The 20,509-nt window shown below is 39.2% G+C and overlaps 1 long non-coding RNA gene across 3 annotated transcripts in view; it reads right to left on the bottom strand.

The window, feature by feature from the left end:
* LOC137143230 (uncharacterized) overlaps positions 1-20,509 on the bottom strand; it is a 90,028-nt gene that overhangs the window by 49,593 nt on the left and 19,926 nt on the right. For 2 of the 3 annotated variants that reach the window (XR_010917151.1, XR_010917147.1), the window contains exon 3: positions 1,140-1,292. The exons of the other annotated variant lie outside the window; for it this stretch is intronic. This is a non-coding gene — a long non-coding RNA (uncharacterized lncRNA). The remainder of the gene's footprint in view (positions 1-1,139; positions 1,293-20,509) is intronic. 3 annotated transcript variants of the gene reach the window in all.

Below are 20,509 nucleotides of genomic sequence, written 5' to 3'. Positions count from 1 at the left end.
TGAACTTTGTGAAGATATAAGTGAAAGAAAAAAAACCTCATTTTATTTTCCTTCAACTGAGGAGATGAAGAATTCAAGCACTTCGGGCTCTGTGTTGGATCCTGGCTGAAGACTGGCCAGGTATGCTGGAAGAATGACTGTGGTGATAAAACTACTTAGAACAAAAGACTGATGTTTGTTAAGTTAGACTTTAGTTTTAGAAGCATATTTTTACTTTTGTTTGCTTGTAACCATTTCTATCCCTATCCCTTCTACATGGCATCACTTAAATCTGCGTGCTATTGTTAATAAACTTGCTTCACTTTTACTATAAAACAGCTCAGTGCTGTGTATTGAGCTGGATGGCGCGTTAATTCCAGTTAAGAGAACAGGCTGCTGTATACTGTCTCATTAAAGGAGCAGCAAATTTGCTAAGGTTTTGTGAATGTTACAGAGAAACAGTTGGGGGGGGTGGGAACTCAGGGCTCGAAGGGTTGTTGAAGTCCCCCTGCAACGAGTAAATGGGCAGTGGTAGCCAGGGTATGGCAGTGATGTAAATGGCAGTTCTGCTTGTATGCTAACAGTGCAAAGGCTATGAGTCACGGTAGCATAGATTTAAGGCACCCAGAATTGAAAAGTAAGTGACGACAAACTCTTTTGCTGCAATGGGTGAACCCCAAAGCATCAGATCTCCACGCAACCACAGGGCCTAGCCCTTCTCTTATTTCACAGAGAAGATCACCCACATGAAGGATGGACTGAGGGGCTCTTAAGTAGCAGCTAAAAGTGAGAGATCAGGAAGACAACACCATCCCTTTTCAAGAATTCAGCCCATTTACAAACATAATAGTCATTACACAGTAACTCTGATTGCTGGCAGAGCTTCCATCTGTTATTCTGATCCCTGCCCTGCCTGGGTTGGTGGGGAAAGAGGGGACACCTGTAACAGAACTTACCACTAGTAACAAATTGTCTGCATTTCCTCTTTTAAGGGGAACCTACCACTCATTGTAAAACATGCAATAGTCCCATCATGGCTAAAGAAACCATCCCTGGACACCAGAGATCTTCCAAACTGTCGCCGAGGGTCTAACATCCCTATTTAAAATCAAGCTAAGCCAGAACTGAGAGGAGAAAAAACAGTCTCCAATAGCATCTACCTGTGGTCAGCATCCTGGATCCTTCTCAGTCAGGTTTTGGGCCATTGTAGAGTGAGACAGAATTTGTTGCACTGGTGGATAATCTCCTCCTCTCCATGGTCAAACGAAGTACATGCATATTCTTCCTTCTGGACCTCACTGCAATATGTGATGCTAGTGATCAAAAGGGAAAAACCTTTGAAGCACAAGTGATGTGAGGGAAAGCGGCATTTGTGGCTCCGACAGACACTAGATAAAAGGTTCCAAGCTTGTGCATCAGGGCATTCATCTCTCAAGATTGAGGATTCATAAAAGTAATTCTCAAAGGAGAATGCAACAGAGAAAGGAAGTGCCATGTACTGAAGAGGGAAGACACAATATGCTGAAGTCCAAGAAGAAAAACAAAGCACCACCAGAAGCAATTGGTTCAAAGAATATATGCTAACATGCCAATGGAGAAAAAAATGAACTGTGGAGCCAACACACTTTGTATCATACAACCCTGAGTGTCACAAAAGGTGAGATCACAAAGTATTTGATCACAGATCAGACAGGACAAACAAGTGAACAAGGGATACCCATTTTGAATCCAGACTGCTGGTTCAGAGCCAGAGGACAACACACTGATTAATGTGTATTAGAAGGGTGGAAGTGGTGGGTGTCTTTGCATGTTATACACACATACCACAGCCTCAGAGGCTCAAAAGTCTTAAGGGCTGGTAAGGTTCTATTCAGTCTCCCACTCAGCATGAGACCGGGAGCAAAGATTTCAGTGTTGAAGGTATCTAAACAATTCTTAATTCCTCAAAATTGCTTTCCTAAAAATCTATCCCCCCTTGCACAGCTGAATTCTATTAACCTATTCCTTAGGCGCTCCTGGCCACTGGTTACAAGATCCCCCATTATCCTCACCTTCTCAATCAGTACTTTCCATGCAGTAAGGAGTAAATACAGGATGATTTTTCTTCTGGTTGGAGTCTGTTTTCTAAAGCTCAAATTCTTTAAAATACCTCCCTCCCTTATAGTTTAAGCATTAGCTATTAGCATGAAAGAGAGCACCTCCTAGCTTTTCCCAAGAACATGTCATAAGTTCAAATTCTACATTACAGGGTCTCTTGTCAGGATGTTTTTCTTCTTGCTGCTGGTTCCTTTTGCTCCTTCCGTCTTGCTCACTGGATGGACAACTCTGTTCTTAGCCTATGCCTAGCCTGGTGGTATTAGGAACCTTATTTTGGGAAATGGACCTTCAGCATATGACTAGCTACTCAGGTGACAGGTAGGAAGAAAAAAAAGTAATGATTGATTGATGTAGGCCAATTTACACAGGGCAAAGGGAATTCAACTTTTTGTCTTTCATGTATCAAATGTGGCCTCACCAGAGAAGAATGAGGGGGGATTTGATAGCAGTCTAACTATCTGAAAGAGGGTTCCAGGGAGGAAGGAGCTAGGCTGCTCTCAATGGTGGTAGATGACAGAACTAGGAGCAATGGTCTCAAGTTGCAGTGGGGGAGGTCTAGACTGGATATTAGGAAAAACTTTTTCGCTAGGAGGTGGTGAGGCACTGGAATCGGTTAACTGGGGAGGTGGTGGAATCTCCATCCTTAGAGGTTTTTAAGCTGCAGCTTGACAAAGCCCTGGCTGTGATGATTTAGTTGGGGTTGGTCCTGCTTTGAGAGCAGGGGGTTGGACTAGGTGACCTCCTGAGGTCCCTTCCAACCCTATCTTCTATGATCTACCATCATCTTAAAACTGCAAGGAAATAAACCATTTGAGAAAAATAACATTATGTTATTCCTTGACTGATAAGCCTTCAGTGTAATGCACAAAATGTCCCATATACGCATTTTGCCATTGCAGATATAACAGTCACATTTGAGTCTATTTTTCCTCCTCTCTTGTTCTCATTCTCTCCCCTCCAACCCCATTTTTTACCACATTTCCAGAATTCCTGGCAAGCTTCCTGAACTGCAGAACAAAATTCAGACTAGAAATAAAAAGTAGCACTTTTTCACTCAAATTAAGGAAAAAATCTGGACTGCATAATCTGGACTGAACAGAACCTTAAGCAGGCATTGGTTCTTTAATTTCTATTGGCCAAGGAGTGCAGAGCTAGCCACAGATTTTCTAAGCCCAATTAATGGGCAGAGATTAGTATTATTGAAGTGGACTGTGCTTCATTGAAATATTCAGTCTCATATCAATGTCACACGCCACAGCGTTAATGGGATCAAGATGCAACAATAATAGTTTCCATGACAATGCAGTACATTTAGTCAGCAGCACCTCCCTGGGTAAACAGTAATCCTTCAGAAAAACAAGAAGGTCATTACAGCAGCTTGTCAAATCAATGCAGAGAGTGTCGGAGCCGATTAAGGCATCTTCTCTCAGCTCTGACATGGTGTCAATAGTACTGGGCCACTAGTGCTCAGTCAGATGATTGAAGTGAAATGCCCATCAGTCAGGGAGTTGAGGTGGACTAATGATTCCCTGTGCTGCCTATTAGAACTACATGACAACTCAATCCTGTTTGTTTAAAAAAAAAAAAAAAAGTGACCTTGTTGCTTTGTTTGAAGCTGAATTAAATTGACAACAGCAGCTAATCTTTACCTAGGGCGATTAGCAGAATTAAAGTACAACAACAAAGGCACACAAGGTTTTATGTTTTATCTTCTCAGTTTGATAATTGCTTACAGATCTACTAGGGTCTACTCTTCGTAACCAGGCACAATATAAATATGGATTCCAAGCCAAGTGGCATTTGAAGGTATCTATGCTAATCTTTATGCATCAGGGGACTATTTAAAGTAAATAAATAGATGTGTGCATAGAGAAAGTCTACTCCAAATATAAACAATCAAAACAGAAACAATAGCATAAATATGCTAAATGTGCTGTTTAAGCCTGAAACCCAGACCCTGCACATTCCAATGTAGATCAAGGGCCCAATTCTGCACCCCTGACTCTGCAACTATTTGCATGGGTAGACGCTACTCAGCTTGAGTAAGGAAAGCAGGCTCAGGCCCTGCACTCACTCCAAATATTGCTATGTTAAAGTCAATGCAATACATAGTTCTTTCAGGATGTTTTTTCCTGTCATTTTGCAATACATTTTCAGTAATATCACAACAGCTTTTTGTTTTACACTTATACATCCACCAGGAAAAAGCCTAAACAAAACTCAGCATAAAGCACACACGTGAGTGCATGAGTGCACATGCATTTTTTTTTTTATATAAACACTTGAGGCCATTCTAAACTGATGTGCTTGATGAAAGTCTTCATGTCCACATCATGTTTCTCTGCCGTTTATCTGTTTATATTACTGACCTACTCAATCAAAGGGAAGAGAGAAGTTACAAGGGAAAAAAAGAAATCCCAAGCAGAATGTTTCTCATCGTTATGTACATTAATGAGAAAAATCTGAAATGCTAGTAAAACTAAAAAGATACCCTTATTTATTCTACTCATGAATATATTACTTAAAAATGTACTTTCATCTGCAAAATTATCAGGAGAACTCAGTAGCACATACACATTTAGAGTCCAGAAGAAGATACAGCATTGTACCACTAAAATACAGATATGGACAAAACAGATTCAGGATGGAGAAATAAGAGCTCTTCTGCTCTTACCAAGGACCTGATCCAAAGCCTATTAGAATTAACAGGAGTCTTTCAATAGACTTTAGCAACGTTTGAATCATGTCCTTATACCAGTACAAGCCTACTGAATTCAACAGGTGCAAATGAGAGCATTATATGATCCAATATATCAAAAACCTGTGCTTTTGTAAAGTACAAAGAGCCAGTTACAAGGTTCTCATGTAAAAATGCCACTGAGTAGCAAGACTGACATAGACCCAGGTCAAGAGCAATTTATGTAAACCAAGAAATAATTTTTGATGGGAAGACTAGATGGCTCACGAGATTGTTATTGGCCCTTCACCTCTTGGCAACATGCTCAAATCCAGCCTAAGGCAGCAGCAGTTGAAGGTTACCACCATCTGATGGCTGTTCAATAATGTGGAGAGAGTCGGTCAGTTGGTCTAATCCCAGTTCCCACCACCGTACCACAGGTTCACTGGAATCCATTGTGGTAGTTTCACTGTAGAGCTCAAGAAATGAATAGACGAAGGAAACTGAACTACCTCCTTTTTCATCTGCAGAGCAGCAGAGGGCTGTCTCCCTAGAGGTTGGCAAAGCAGTACTGGGGAAGCTTGGGGAATACTATCACTGTGCTAACCATGCTCTGTCTGTTCTGTGAATAGAAGTTTCCATCTCCACCTGAGAGGGTTGAAGGAAGTGGCCCAACTCAGATGTCATCGGTGGTGTTATAAACCTAACAGAATTTTTTCTTGCATCTGTTGCCTCTTGAGATCTGTGTGACATCACTGACTTCACTCCAACCCAGCACATTTTGCACTTCAAAGGACAATTTACAAATATATTTTGCTATCCCAATGTATCATGCTAGCTTCCTTTAACACATGGTCTAAGGCTCCAGGCTCCTGCAGAGGCTTATAATCAAATTGCTTACTCATTCACTCATTGGGGGGAAATTGCGACATCCTGATCACATTTCTAATGTGAGCAAACCTAAGATAAAAAGTATATAGTACATTAACCTTCCTTTCCAGATAATCACTGTATGATCTAAACAGATCAATAAGACCATATTGGATGTACTACTGGCAGAGGCAGTGCTAGCCCATTGGGGGTCCTAAGCAGGAATATTGTGGGGGACCCCCCCACACAGAACACGTACTAATAATTAATGGGGGGTCTCTTGAGCTGCTTGGGGCCCTAAGCAATTGCTTAGTCTGCTTGTGCCTAGCACTGGCTATGTATGGTGTTTACTTTAATATCAATCTATCATTTGACAGATTTTGTAATATCTGTTTTTCAACCGCATATAAGAACTGCACTGTTACCGTGGTTAGTTTACATTGTACAGTAGGTTCACATCATAATGCTCATGATTTTACATAATTGTGTAGAACAGACACATGAGTAAACATATGCACTTTGCTTTCAGCCAACCTAAACATTTCCTACACACGATCATTGTAGCACGAAATTCCCATTAATATAAGTAATCATATATTATTATTTTTGATACATGCTGTTTAAATGCTTTCCATAAAGAATTGTGTAAACAGAATCACAGACTTCTTCAGATATATTGTCAGTGCTGTCGCAGAGTGCTCAGCTGGAGTTTGACAAAATAAATCGAGCGCCATTCTTTGTAGTTTCTGTTGACAGCCTGTATAATAAGTATTGAGATCCATTCCATCCAACAGAAAGAATTAAAAAAAGTGTTAAGAGCTTTCACTGGGGAATGGTTTAATTGGTGGCTGTTAATCAACCTGGCCAGGTTTCACTAATCTTGATTTACTTTCTAATTTGACAGCATGTGTGGAAGTGAGAAAGAGGTGAGAAATAAGAGACAGGAGATTTTACATATTAATTCTGAGGGCTGACTAAGGGCTCTCTCATCTAAGACTACAAATATGAAACTATTTGAAGCTAGCCAAAAATACAGTGGAGTAAAAATATCCATTTCTACTTGCAGGTCAAGCCTGATATAATAGTGGATCATTTTGAAAGGAAAAAAGATGGAAAACCAAAACGCATTCAGAATAGAGTCTGCTTTCCTACTGAAAACCAAAATGGAACATTCAGAATGAGTGCTTTCCCATGGGTTACTATACCAGCCATTAACTGCTACAAAACAATCAACACAGTAAACAAAAACACATAACAGGGATGTCACATAGATTTTGAGAGGCAACAAGAGAAATTTCTATTAGGTTTGTAGCAACACTGATTACCTCTGTGTTGGGCCATTTCTTGATGACCTTTAAAGAATGGCTGTCTGAAAGGAACCTGTCTGGGAAAGAGGATCCAGATCTGACCCTTGAGTTATGCACAGAACAGGCACACAAATTCATTCTGGTTCTAGCAACATTCCCAGTTTTAAGTGCAGGGCATCTCTCTGAAGTCGATAAGGTCTCTGAAGATGGAATGAACTTATTGGATATGCTACTGTTATTGTACAAATAGAGATTTTACAACACATTGACATCAAAGTTTTCAAACTCTATTACCTAAATCTGGATTTAAGTGACTATTTCAAGACAAAAATGTCAGAAAATTCTGGGTTATATTTGTGGATACCAGCACATGCTACAGGTAAAAGGTGAAATTTGCTTCATGGATTTAATACAGCAGATTAAACAACACCCAGCTATATTTTAAGAGACGCAAAATTTGTAACTGGATTTCAAACATGCCAGTTTGTACGAGGGGGTCTCACAAAAACTTCAAAAATATTTATATATTTTAAATGAGTAACACTAATGTTTCCCCCCATGAATCCAATTAAATAGCTTTTTAAAACAAATACCATATTTTCCTTTCTTAAGTGAACAACTAATACCACAATACTTTATTTAAATTGTAGAACGCCGCCAAAAATATCTTTAGACCTGCAAAAATAGAAGATTAACAAGACATCTAAGGAAATAACCTGAAATCATCATCATAATAATCCACAAAGTTGGCTCAGGCATCCTCTGCCTGCAGCAATGTTCTTACTGAGCCTGAAAGCACTGCCATAGGCTCCAGAGCCTGTGGGAATTTTAGTTAAAGCAGCTTGGGACCAGCAGAAATTACAAAGGTGTGTTGGGGAGAAAGTAGGTAAGCAGAAACCGTTAGGAGGATGCAGGGGAAGACACTAACCCAAAGGGGTTTCTGTGGAAAAACTAAAGAAAGGTTACTTACCCTATAACACCTGTGGTCCTTCAGATGACGACGTTAGTGCCACTATCGGTGCCTATGTGCCTCAAGATTGGATTCTTTTGAACCGTAGTGTCTGCTGAGGCTACACATACACTTCGAGCCTTTTTATGCTCCCACACAAGGGCATAAAAGATGAGGTGGTTGGAAACCTCCCCTCAAGTCCTTCCCAATTCACAGACCATGCAGTTGAGGACTCTGAAATGCAGGGATGGGAGGAGGATGGATTGTAGGATCCACATTAACTACAACATCTCAAAGAGATGTTATAGTAAGATAAGTAATTGTTCATTATTCGAGTATGTGTCAGTGCAGATCCCACTGTAGGTGACTTGCAAGCAGTATCTTCCCAAGAGAGTGGGAGTGAGGCATTTCAGCTGCAGTCAGTCAAACAGAGACTTAAGTACTGCTTTCCCAAATTTGGTATCTGACCTGGTTGCCATGTCAAGGGTATAATATGTTTAGCAAAAGTTATGGTGTTGCTCTATGTCTAGGATATGACAAAGACCCCCGTCTTCTTTGGAATGAGGAAATATAATTTGAGAGTCCTCACAGAAAAGGATAAACATACGGAGTATGGGACATCTGTACAGGGAGATATTACCAGACAAATTAGGTCTGGACATTGGTGATCAATTCACAGTGGTGGAAGCGGAAGATGGGAAGTGGTTCTATTGATTTGTGGATATACTTTGAAGAAATTTAGCCTGAGCTAAGAACTGGTGGATCAGACACACCATATTCCATCTTGCTGCCACAGGTGGCAAGAGGGAACCTAGGAAGGGCCACAGCAGGAAGTGGCATAAGCTCCAACAATGCTGCTATTAAAAAAGCAAAAAAAATCCAGTTTTGCACATGAGACCTATAGTGGGATCCAAACTGATACGTACTTGAAATAGTGGTAAAAGCTTCAGGAGATAGCACAACAATAGTCCCAAGAAGAGTGAGTAACTCCCAGAAGGGTTTTGTTTAGGTCTAATTCAACTAGCCATATAAAGACTAAAATAATGGCATTATAATGAAGCCAGATCGTAGTTTGCACATTTCATCAAAGGATCTCAAGCTTTCTACAAAGTTAAATCTCAGACCCATACCCTCAAGTAGGTAGATATTACTGCCTCCATTTTACAGAGGATGCAGTTGAGGCACAGAGATTATGTGAATTATCTAATCATACACAGTGACTTCATTTCAGAGTCTGGAATGTGACTCAAGAGTAGAACTGGTTGAAATATTTCAATTTCAATTTGTTTTGGAAAAAAATTAATCTTGTTCTAATGCCTGATTAACTCAAGAGGCTTGACTACGAGTTCCTTATTCTAACCACACCCTTCCGGAAAAGCCATATGGCTGGTATCACATGGAGAGACAAGAGTAGAAAAAATGCGTAAGTCAAAGGTGAAGGACATCTTGAAGACTTGGAAGAAACTGAAGAAGTGAACAATGGTCTAATAATATAGGCAGAAGGAGAGGTTGATAAACAGGCTTAATAAATTAATATATATGACAGATAGCAACTGCAACAAAGGTTATTGGGAGAGAGTGTTATGAATGGTGATGGCTGAAGGACTGAATAACGCTCTTAAGTATTCATCCTGTAGTAGATATCAATGACTGTGATAAGTCTTCTTTAGACAGATTTGAATCTAAATTATGCAGAAGAGGCATTCATGGATAGAGAATTGTTCTCATGGGATGGACTCCAGCTGAGTAGGGAGGAAAATTGACTTCTGGGATGGAGGTTCCAGAAGTGATTAAAAGAGCATTAAACTAGGAATTCAGGCGACACAGTTGGGAGATGTTCATGTAATCTCCACTCCTGATTCTAATACAGAGCAGGAGGAAAATCAAAAAGAAGATATAGCAAAGAAGAAAGGAACAACAAAGGGTGGGAGAATAGACAACACAGGGAAAGATAGTGCCAATACCACTGACAACAACAGTCAGAAGAGCAACACTAGCAGTAAAACTTAATTGGGTGAAGAATCTGGATGAAGACAAGCAGAAACAACTAAGATGTCTGTAAACCAGTGCAAGGAGCCTGGGTAACGAAATGAAGGAACTAGTACTACTGGTGCAGGAAGTGAAACCACAAATTATAGGGATAGTGGAAACACGGTGGAATAGTAGTCATGATGAGAATACAGGTATTGAAGGTATGTGCTGTTCAAGAAAGACAGAAAAAGGTGGTGGAGTAGCACTGTATATTAATGATGAGGTATACTGTAAAGAAATTAGAAGTGATTGAATGGATAAAATGGAATCTGTTCAGATCAGAAGCATTTTGGGGAAGAAAGGTAACAGAGCCCTGGTTCAAGTGATCATGAGTTAATTCAGTTTAAATTAAATGGAAGGATAAACAAAAATAGGTCTCCAACTAGGATCCTTGATTTGTGGATCCTCTATAACTTTAAATGAAGATTTGAGGACTTCATTAACTCAGTCCAAGATTATGGGTCTACTACAGGAGTGGGGAGGTGAGGTTCTGTGACCTGCAGTGTGCTGGTGATCAGACTGGATGATCATGTTCCTTCTGGCCTCAGTGTTTGAGGTATGAATCTGGAGCAATTCAGTTACAGTATGCGGAGCTATAACAGACTTACACTAGAGAAGTTACATAATCAGGCCTCTTTATGTTTAGGTAAGGTTTTCATTGTCGTTTTTAAAGTAAAAATAGTGGTATTCATTAGGAACTATAAACATGGCAAATGCTGTATGGATTTTGTGAGCTTGAGAGGTGGTCATACACATTTTTCCAGCAATGATAAATGCTGTGATACTCCCACAGGAAGGGATGCAAAGGAAGTCAACAACAGCATCCAGGAATATGAAATTTGTAACCCACTGGGAATTACAATAGAAAACTTGTTAGGCAGCAGCAGGGTTTTGAAAGACCAAAATTAACTAAATTGCTTTTCTGTGTGTTCTGCCCTGATAGCTGAGGTCAACTGGAACACTTGCGCTAATGGACTAATTGTAATCACTAGGGCTGCTGACAGGGAATTCTCAATGAAGGCCCTTCAGCTCAGGAATTCACTTCTTCCATTGCTCTGACAGATCCTGAATCAGTTGACCTTCAGAATTCAGTGCAAGTCCCATTTGTTTATATTGTCTGATAGGGCGATGATGTATGGTAGCATAATACTGGGCCTACATCATTTAGTTATTCCTGTATCAACTAAATCCTGATATTCCTATCTTTTTAACCCTTCCATACACCTCCTGAGACACTATGGAAATTTTTTATTTACCAAAAAAATAAAAATTCAGGAAAGAAGCTGTATTTGAGGTTTTGAATAGGATTGTTGGCTGAGGAAACGACAGATTCATTATGTGTACATTTGTAAAGAGCAAAGCAAAGAAAACACAATAATGAGGGGCAATTTGGAATAAAATCAAAGTAATATTGTAACTACAACAACTAGCATATCGTGCCTGAAGGGAAATATCCTGAAGGGATATCTTGCCTAAAGGGATATGGTCTAGACCACCAGAGCTTGGAGCCATTGAAACCACTAGAGAGTCAATAAATTATTTACAGTTTGAGAAACCTTTCCATCAAGTCCCTCATCGTGACAGGCTACTGGTTACGTGAAAAGCTGTACTGATTCTGATGAAGACATGAAGTCAATATCAACAAACAAACAAGACCTGTAAAATAACAAAGAAAATGGTTGTTGTTTATCAAGCAGCAAGCAATGGAGATCCAGGCTGTAACTTGAACCTTTACTTCTTATATGTATTATATGAACTCTCACTGGATATGCTACTGGCAGGACATGAGGTCTATGTAAATAACATCTCTTTCTCCTTTTGAATATTGTTTCTTTACACTTGATCCTAATACCACCACACAGAGAAAACGTGTGGAGTATATAGCAGAAACCATGATCTAAGCCCATTGTCTTGAACGTATTTAGAGGACTCTGAGGTGAAGCCCATCTAAAGATTTCTCCTGATACTTCCATCCCACTCACTCTTTGTCTTTAACTAGAGATGGGGAACGGAAATCTAAGAAACTTTTAGATCAGTCACCTCCTTGATTCTTCCATCATTTCCTCTAAACACAAGGCCTGCAAAGAAATATAAGCATAAGGAGACAAAAGAAGAATGAACAATGTCACTGGAAAGAAAGGGACTGAATACACTATGTGTAACAAACAATAATAAAGAGACAGTAGAAAAAAGTATGCGAAATCTATTTTATGCAAGAAATAGATTCGTGGCCTGGTTATCCTTTCAGTTACAATGGTGTAAATCAGGAGCTACTCCACTTAAGTCAATCAAGTTATATAGGTGTATAACTGGTTAGAGATCAGAATCATGATAATAAAATCCAGGCTGTAAACTATCTAGTGTCCTGAGAGACAGATCTCACTGCTTAGAAACAGGTACAAATCAAGAAGTTTTTGTGCTATCTTCCTCAAACAACATTCATCTTGCCCCATTATTCAGGCCTTCAAACCCTTATTACTCCTTTCACCATAAACTTCTCCTGAGCAGAGCTTTCTATTCATGCTGAACCATGTGCTCATTCTGTATGTTAGCAAAACAACCACTTTGTTCTTACAGTGATCCCCTAATTCCATGGCGTTAAACTAAAACTAGATTTTTACAGATAGATCACAAAAACATAAAAAGTTAACAGAATCCATCAAAATCAGCATAAAGCCCAAAATAAGGCAGAGGAATAAAGCTTTTACAATCTCCTATTATCTCACTGTTTCCTTGTACTCTCCCCTCTGCCGTATCCTATCTGCCATACTTACTTAGACTGTAAGCTCTTTGGGGCAAGAGCTATCTTTTTTTCCTGTGTTTGTGCAGCACAAAATATGATAGTGTCCTGGTCTATGACTGGGGCTCCTAGGCCCTACAGTGATACAAATACTTGAACTCAGACAAAACTATACTGAGCTAACACCATTGCATCTAGAAACTGATTCATTTAGCTTCATGACATATTACAGAAGCCTTTGTGATTATTTGATTGGTGTGACGTGATCTGCAAAACACATCTATACATACGGAACAAGGGGGACACGATTTCTACAACAAAAAGTTGTATAACAACATTTGATTAATTACTTAGTATTTAGAATTAGAAAAGTCCTGTTAAGTTGTCTAGCCATTTTATGTAATCCACTCATATTACACATTACTTATATCGTCTAACCTTGCAGATTGTCATGAAAATTAACTACTTCAGATTAAAAAAAAAAACTACTCTTCTATTGTTTGCCATAACAACAGAGAGAAAAGTTATTTTTCTAAAAAAATTCATCCCAGATAAAATGGGCAAGTAGAACTGTCCAAGGCTGATCAAGTGATTATATGGCCTCAAATATGTCTCCCTGCACTTGCAGTTTGTATGTTCATATGAAGAGTATGGTTAGTGCATGATTCACATGATGCCATCTGGGATATGCACATTCTCTATTCAATTTCTGTTGACAGTTAATTGTCCTTTAAATGTCTTCAAGCGGTTTCCTTTTGCTTCCAAACTGATAAACCAAGTTTTTGTCTTGAAAGAAATTCCTCCCATCTATGTGTGCCACTCAGTATATGTAGAACAGAAACAGACCATATATTTACCTTTAGAATGGTCACTGTATTCCCTATCTTCAAAAGGGATTTCAAACAAGGAGTTATAGCACACAGAATTATTTTCACACCTCCAAGTGACAGAGAGAGTAGCAAGATATCTTCTGGGAAAACGACACCGAGAAATAACAGAAATAATGTGCCGAGGAGACTGTGCTTTGGTTTTACAAAATCTATTTTAAATTTGCAAAACAAAATCTCAAACAGGGAACGGTTCAAATCCAATGCTCTGTTCTGTCCAAATCACCAAAGATTTGAGAATTCAGATAATTTTTTATTTAGTCTCCTCTCTATTAGAGGAAAATTGGTGAAAGTTTGTTTTTTGTTGCATCAAAAACGTAAGGGCTCATTCAGACTTGAATTTCATTCTCTCCCATCCCTTCGGAACCATCAAAATTTAAGGTCTTTGTATGAAAGGGTTCCTATACTGACCTATCAATAAAAAATAGGTAACAACTCCTTTTTAGATGGATCAGACTTGAAGGCCTCTGAGCTCCTAGCTATACCAAAATTTAACTTAAACCAAAACATTTCCAAAGGGCCATAGTCATGTTCACAAGAGAAGGAGGCATATTTCATTCTTAATTCAAATGGCCTGTAAAATGATCTATGAATGACTAAAAGACTATTTTCCACGTGAAATGAAATGTGCCCACTGCATTAGCTGGTAGGCATGGTGATATGTCACCACCGGGCAAAATCATATGAATTCTTGTAAAAAAAATTCTGGATATGAATACATATGAAGGAAAGATAAGTGGTTTCACCCAAGCACCGTCGGTGACCCAAGCAACAGAGAATGGTACAAGCTAATGATGGATACATCCATCTATCTTACATACAATGGTGCTGTATCGTCCATTACACACATAGGGAACTGAGGCATTGTGAGAATAAGAGGTTTGCCCAAAGTCACTCAGGAATCTGTGGTGGTGCAGGGAATTGAACCCAGACCTTCTAAGTCTCCAGATCTTGAACATCTCCTTGAAGTAGTCAGTAAGACCCTGGGTAAATAAAAGTGATAGGACCTGAAGAGCAGCTCTGCGTAGTTTGAAAGCTTGTCTCTTTCACCAACTGAGTTGGCCCAATAAAAGATATCGCCTCACCCATCTTGTCTCTCTAATAATCTGGGGCCAATATGGCTACAGCACCATTGCAAAGAAAAAGTACTGAGATTTTGCACAACTCTCAGAGCATAATGGTTGTTTTTCCATTTAGTGGCAGACCATGACTTTCCAAGGACTGCCGGGAGGATCACAGTCTCACAAGGACAGCTCTAATTATGAGGTATGGTCCCAGTGTCCTAGTAAGAAGCTTTAATATCTTCCCCCCACACTGATTTTCCTCCTGCCATGCTACACTGCCAGTTATAAAAGCTTACTGCAATGCACAGAGCTCATAGAGAAAGCACTGTAGACACAAGGAGGGCAAGGCAGACTTTGACTTCTGCAGTTCATGTGCATGAAAGGAGAGCAACAGCAAGTTCCCTGGAGAAGCAAAGAAAAAAAATCTTCCCCTTTTCCCTCAGTTATGCAGATTGTACAAGGCCAACAAAACTGCTCTGTAGGGGTGTGTGTCTTGTTTGTGTAAGGGAGATGATTCCCTTCATGTTATCATGCTGCTTGCAGAGTGAATAATAATAATATTGGGATACAATAATAAACAGCTGCTTCCTGAGGTCCACAATTACTCAAGTTTAACTCTACCTAGGCAAAATCCCACTGAAGTCAATGGGAGTTAACCAGAGTTAAAACCTCAGCATTTGGTCCAAAGTAAGGAGAACTGGACTGCAGTTTGCAGAAAAAACAAAAACACACACACACTAAAGAAGAAAACAAGAAATTAATGTTTTCAAGATGCTGAAAATTATGGATTAATGGAACTGCATCCCCATCAGGGTAGGGAAACAGGAATCTTCCCCAACCCACTGCATACTAGAACAGGGACCAGCCACAATCATGATGCTCATATTCCCAGAATGCAAGGGCTACACAAGTCGAGGGCAACTAGTGGAGCTAAATTCACCCAGAGGAAGCAGAAACGGGTGAGAGGAGAGCGCATTGCATGATGTACCTTGTCAGAGCTGGATTTAGGAGCAGGCCACTGCCTGGGGTGCCAGGCTCAGAGGCACTGGGTTCAGGGTGTTGTTTTTGTTGTGAGTGACAGAAGGAAAAATAGAATGTTTGAAGTAAAACATTTCAGGTATTCAGTATGTGGATTCATTTTTCACTAACCTCCTAGAATGTTCTTGACTTTTGTAGAATCTTGTGGAACCTTCCAGACTTTGAGAACTATGTTTTCTTCGAACATCCTAGAATGTTGTCAGCCATGCCTTCATGAGTATACAAGGGACAGGGCATTGCCAGTCAGACAGTGAGATACAAGAATGAACTGAAGTGAAGAAAGAAACTAGCTGCGATATGGTGAAACTTGTTTTATTGTGTAATTCTGAAAATATACCTGTGTTTTAAGACTTGAAGAGTGTATCAAAATCATTAAATGGGCTATAAACCCAATAAAAGATAAGGTATTCCAAAGTTTAACAAATAGTGGTAAGGGTGGGGCGCAAAGATGCACTTCACCTGAAGCGCCATTTGGTCTAAGACTCACCCTGTACCTTGTTAACAAGTGGCTCTTGATATGCACACTGACTGAGCCCTGAAGATGTCCTGGTTTAAGTAGCCAGAATGCCTCTGAAGACTTCTTACAGTACATATCCCTCTGAACATTCTGCACCCTCCAAATGAGATTCTATCTTAGATCCACAGCATAGCTAACTCCTACAACAACCTCCATATGAGCTCCTAACTAACAAACATCTTTCTTTTCTCCCAGCCTTTTCCATTCTATGTGGAGCCAGATGAGACCTAAAAGTGAATTTTGCTGAAATGGTTACAGCTTGATGTCAAGTGATCATTTATTAATGTTTCCACTCAGTGTATATTCTCCAAGCTCTTAGTATCTATTTCACTCTCCAAGGCTAAACTTTACACCAAGCTTAATTTATCTGTGGTATATTTGGTGATCTTCAATAAGTAATTATTAATACTCAGACTAAAATTTCACAATAAACCATAGTGAATGCAAAAAGTCAAATGCTGATGACTGAAACAGGAATTCACACTAACATACATTAACTCTCTCTTTGAAGATATTCAAACTGTAAATATTGCCAATTCTGTTTATTCCCTGCAAATTAAATGCTTCATTGATCTGTGAGAAACAGCATGGCAGCTCATCTTTGAAAAGTTGATCATTAGACATTACATTTGAAACATTTCAATTGCATCGGGCAAATTTCTTGTCTTCAGTTCTTAGTAGATTATCCCACAGTACAGATATTCTGTTTTGGTAGATACCTAAGTGCAGCATTCTCAAGAATGGTTTTCAGGTGTTCTGTACATAAAAACCACAATATTTATTATCTATTATTTGTATTTAAGTAGTGCTAGGGGACAACAGTCTAGGATCACAGCCACATTGCACTAGGCACTGTTGTATTAAATTAGATAGAATAAAGGGGCACAAGGAGTTAAAGGCGTTAACATAACCCAGTAATTGTCCAACCATAAACGATGTTAAACAAGGTATGGGAGAGGGGATACAGAGACCTCAGCCTGCTTAGTACCATGTCAAACACACCATTAAAAATTCTTTTAACCTTTTATTAAAGATATGGAGGAGGAGGAAATCGTTAAAGCATTTGAAATATAAAATAAGTAAGGTTTTCATTTTAACAATTTTTGTTCCCTTTAGCTGGAGCTAGTTTTAGAAAGAAACCCTGGTTTGATGGTCCCTTAAATGGTATCAAAGATGGTAATTGTCCTTTTGGGTAAAAGATAAGTTAGTTAATATGTGGTATATCTGTTGCTCCTGCTGCTGCTCAAGTCCAATCCCATTGCATCTCAGGTTCTGTTTGAGACTCAAGTTGAGCCAGTCATGGTGGTGACATCATTTGGATCTCTCTCTCTGGCCCTGTCTGGTCAGGACTTCTCAGGATTAGTATGACAAAGGCTCAGGGCCTCAGGAAACATGGGGTTGGCAACCATGATGGTGAAGTTTGCTTCAGTAGCTTGAGTCTGTTCTTCCCTCTGTTCTTCTTTAAGGACCCAAAAAGGAAATGATGGCAGGAACAGCCCATCCTCTCATTATTTTCGCCACCAATTAGGCCTAATATCTGACACTATTTTGTTTAATTTCCACATCTTCTGTTTTTACCAAGCTTGTTTTCAACCAAGTCCTTGAATCATTTCAAGTGACCTTTTTATGTTTAGACTAATTTGGTTTGTGTCTGTCTCCTTTTCACATCAACAGTTGTTATAGGTTACTGTGGCATCTTACGAACTTTTACATACATTTTACAATTGGGATAAATGTTGGCCCAATTCTCACAGCATAATTATAAACACAAAGAATGGAAAGGTAGTCTTTGCACCAAAGAATTTACAATCTAAATAAATTCTAGTCTGTTCTGTTCTAAAGTATTACTCAAAGAATGGCATTGTGGCATTCCATGTTTATTGACTCGCAGTTGCTCGAGATTGGATGTGCTCTGTTCACAAGCAAAAATTCTAACTGCAAACCTTGCAAATTTTACCTAGAATAAAAGGGGGGAAATAAACTGGGCTGTTTTGCTAGAATTTCCCCACCATTGGTACTACTTGTCCAGTTTCAGAGGTAACAGTAATATAGACAGGAATTCATGAAGCAATGCATTGTCTAATCCTTTTTTGACTAGGGTCTAAATAGTGCTTAAAAGGCTGACGGCCATTGATAACCATACCTATTCTTGCACTCCTATCACTGCTACCACCTATGGAGCTGAACCAATGGTATCAGTGTAGGAAATCTTTGAGAGAGAAGCCAATTATGGACAAGAATGAGAGTCAAACTGGACTCTTTCCCCAATGATATGTAACACTCAACAATACATAACTCCCAATGATATAGGTTCTATAGGCCAAATTAGAACCTCAGTGGTGCCTATGCAACCCCCATTGCCATCCAGTTCAGTCCTCTTTCTGTTTCTGATTCTGCTTGAGCAACCGGAAGAGGAGGCAGTACAAATAGATTTTTTTCACTGAAGCAAGCAACTATGACTTCCAGTGCATGAAGACAGCAGAGCTGCTGAGGAAGAAGGTACCATTTTTACATTGTTTTTAATATAGAATTTCACTGTAATAGTTGCAACAGAAGTGAATTTTTATACCACCTGTAAATCTCTGAAATCATGACACCAACTCCCTTTCCTGTGCTGTAGGACAAAGGCAAGCACCTCACGGTATTAACTTACTAAAGGATATCTCTATAATTATTATAGTAGCCCACATCCCAACCTGGTTTCATAATTACTTATATAGCACTGCTTCTAATGGGAGCTGGCAGTTCCCCTGTCTCTTATACATTTCTTTATATTTTTAAATAGAATTTTTATAAACTAGAACCCTCTGATACAGCAGACTTTCCCTCCTACTTAAATCACCATCAGGAAGGGGATAAACTGTCTGTTAGTCTACACTAGACTAAGACATGGAGACATTCTCCCAGTTACAGTAGAGTGATAAAAACACAAACCAAGAGTGGCTAACAAATAGTTTTCAACTAAATGAGGTAGTAACTATAGCAAAAAAAAATAGCTACTTTATAAATGTACACTGAAAAGTACAGGGTTAATCACAGAGATCTCTCTCTATTTGATAATAATGCTAAGTACTACCTCAGTTCATTAATAAACACTTAGTTTGTTTCCACCACTTTTGCCTCTAAGTGCACCTTATTCCTATGGCCCCAGGAAGTCTAATGGGACCCTTTTACTGTAACCTCATTTGTCTCAATTTTATTCATCTTAAAATTGCAAACAGCAATATCATCAGTAAAATCTGAGGTGGCCCAAGATTTATCACTCAAGCTTTTCTACTCCTGCATAAGAAAGGGCATCATGATATGCCCATTACTAAAAACACCACAACTTTCAACAGCGTTGGTCCAAAACACTGCAGTGAAACTACTATGAACTTTATTTTTAGACTATTATTGTGCAATAATCTGATAGCTCAGATTTGCAAGCAATATTGTCATCTTGATGGAAACCCCACAGAGACACCATATTCAAATGATAGGCAAATAGAAAAGAGAAAGCCAAGAATGAAGACTTTTTAGCAATATGCACAGAATCATAAACAACTTATTGTACTGACTGGAAGATTGAGGAGCATCCAGATTCACAAGAGGCTGAAGCACTGCTTTGGATGGGGGAGAAAAAGAGGCTTGCCTTTTGGTTCACCTACACTTCATAGCAGTGGACCTCTGTTCCTGTTAGGCTTAGGAGCTGTGCAGGAGATAAAACCAATTGCTCATGTGCCCCATAAGAGTGGACAATGCTTCATCTATATGTTGTTCTGTATTCCAAACCAGAGAGATGAGGTACATTGAGTAAAATTAAACCGGAAGTAAATGCTTTGAAGATGAAACATTTCATTGAAGAGTTGGCTTTCTGATACCTGTGCACTGCCAGCCATAATACACAATTAGCCATTCCCCAAAGAGAGAGGTTATAAACCAAAGGCAAAAACAAAGGGTGGATTAGTGTCCTTGGAATCATCAGTCAGAGACAGAAGAGTGATCAGAAGGAGGAACATCTTTGAGACTCAGAAAATGAAGTGACAATGGGCTTTCTGGCTATACCACAAGAGGAGAAATTAAGTGGCCAAAATGTATGATTGCCTGTCTTTTTCTTTGATCATCAGACATGAACAAGCAGCATTTCTAAGAACCATGTAGTCCCATTTGCCACAGGAGAGGGATCATTGGTGGCACCATATGACTTCCATCCTGAAGTAGCAGTGATGAGTGATGATGATGAATATAACTTGCACTTAGCCAACAACATTAGTTACAAGGTAAATCACATTTCATGTTCTTCATTCTTGAAGGATTGTGTTCAATATTGATTTACAACATTCCATTGCTTTTTTCTTATGATCCATTATTATT

Source organism: Emydura macquarii, unplaced genomic scaffold, assembly GCF_026122565.2.
Source record: "Emydura macquarii macquarii isolate MOO-44397 ecotype Brisbane River unplaced genomic scaffold, CSIRO-AGI_Emac_v2 contig_67, whole genome shotgun sequence".
Lineage (NCBI taxonomy): Eukaryota > Metazoa > Chordata > Testudines > Chelidae > Emydura > Emydura macquarii.
This window is presented reverse-complemented; position numbering and strand designations above follow the sequence as displayed.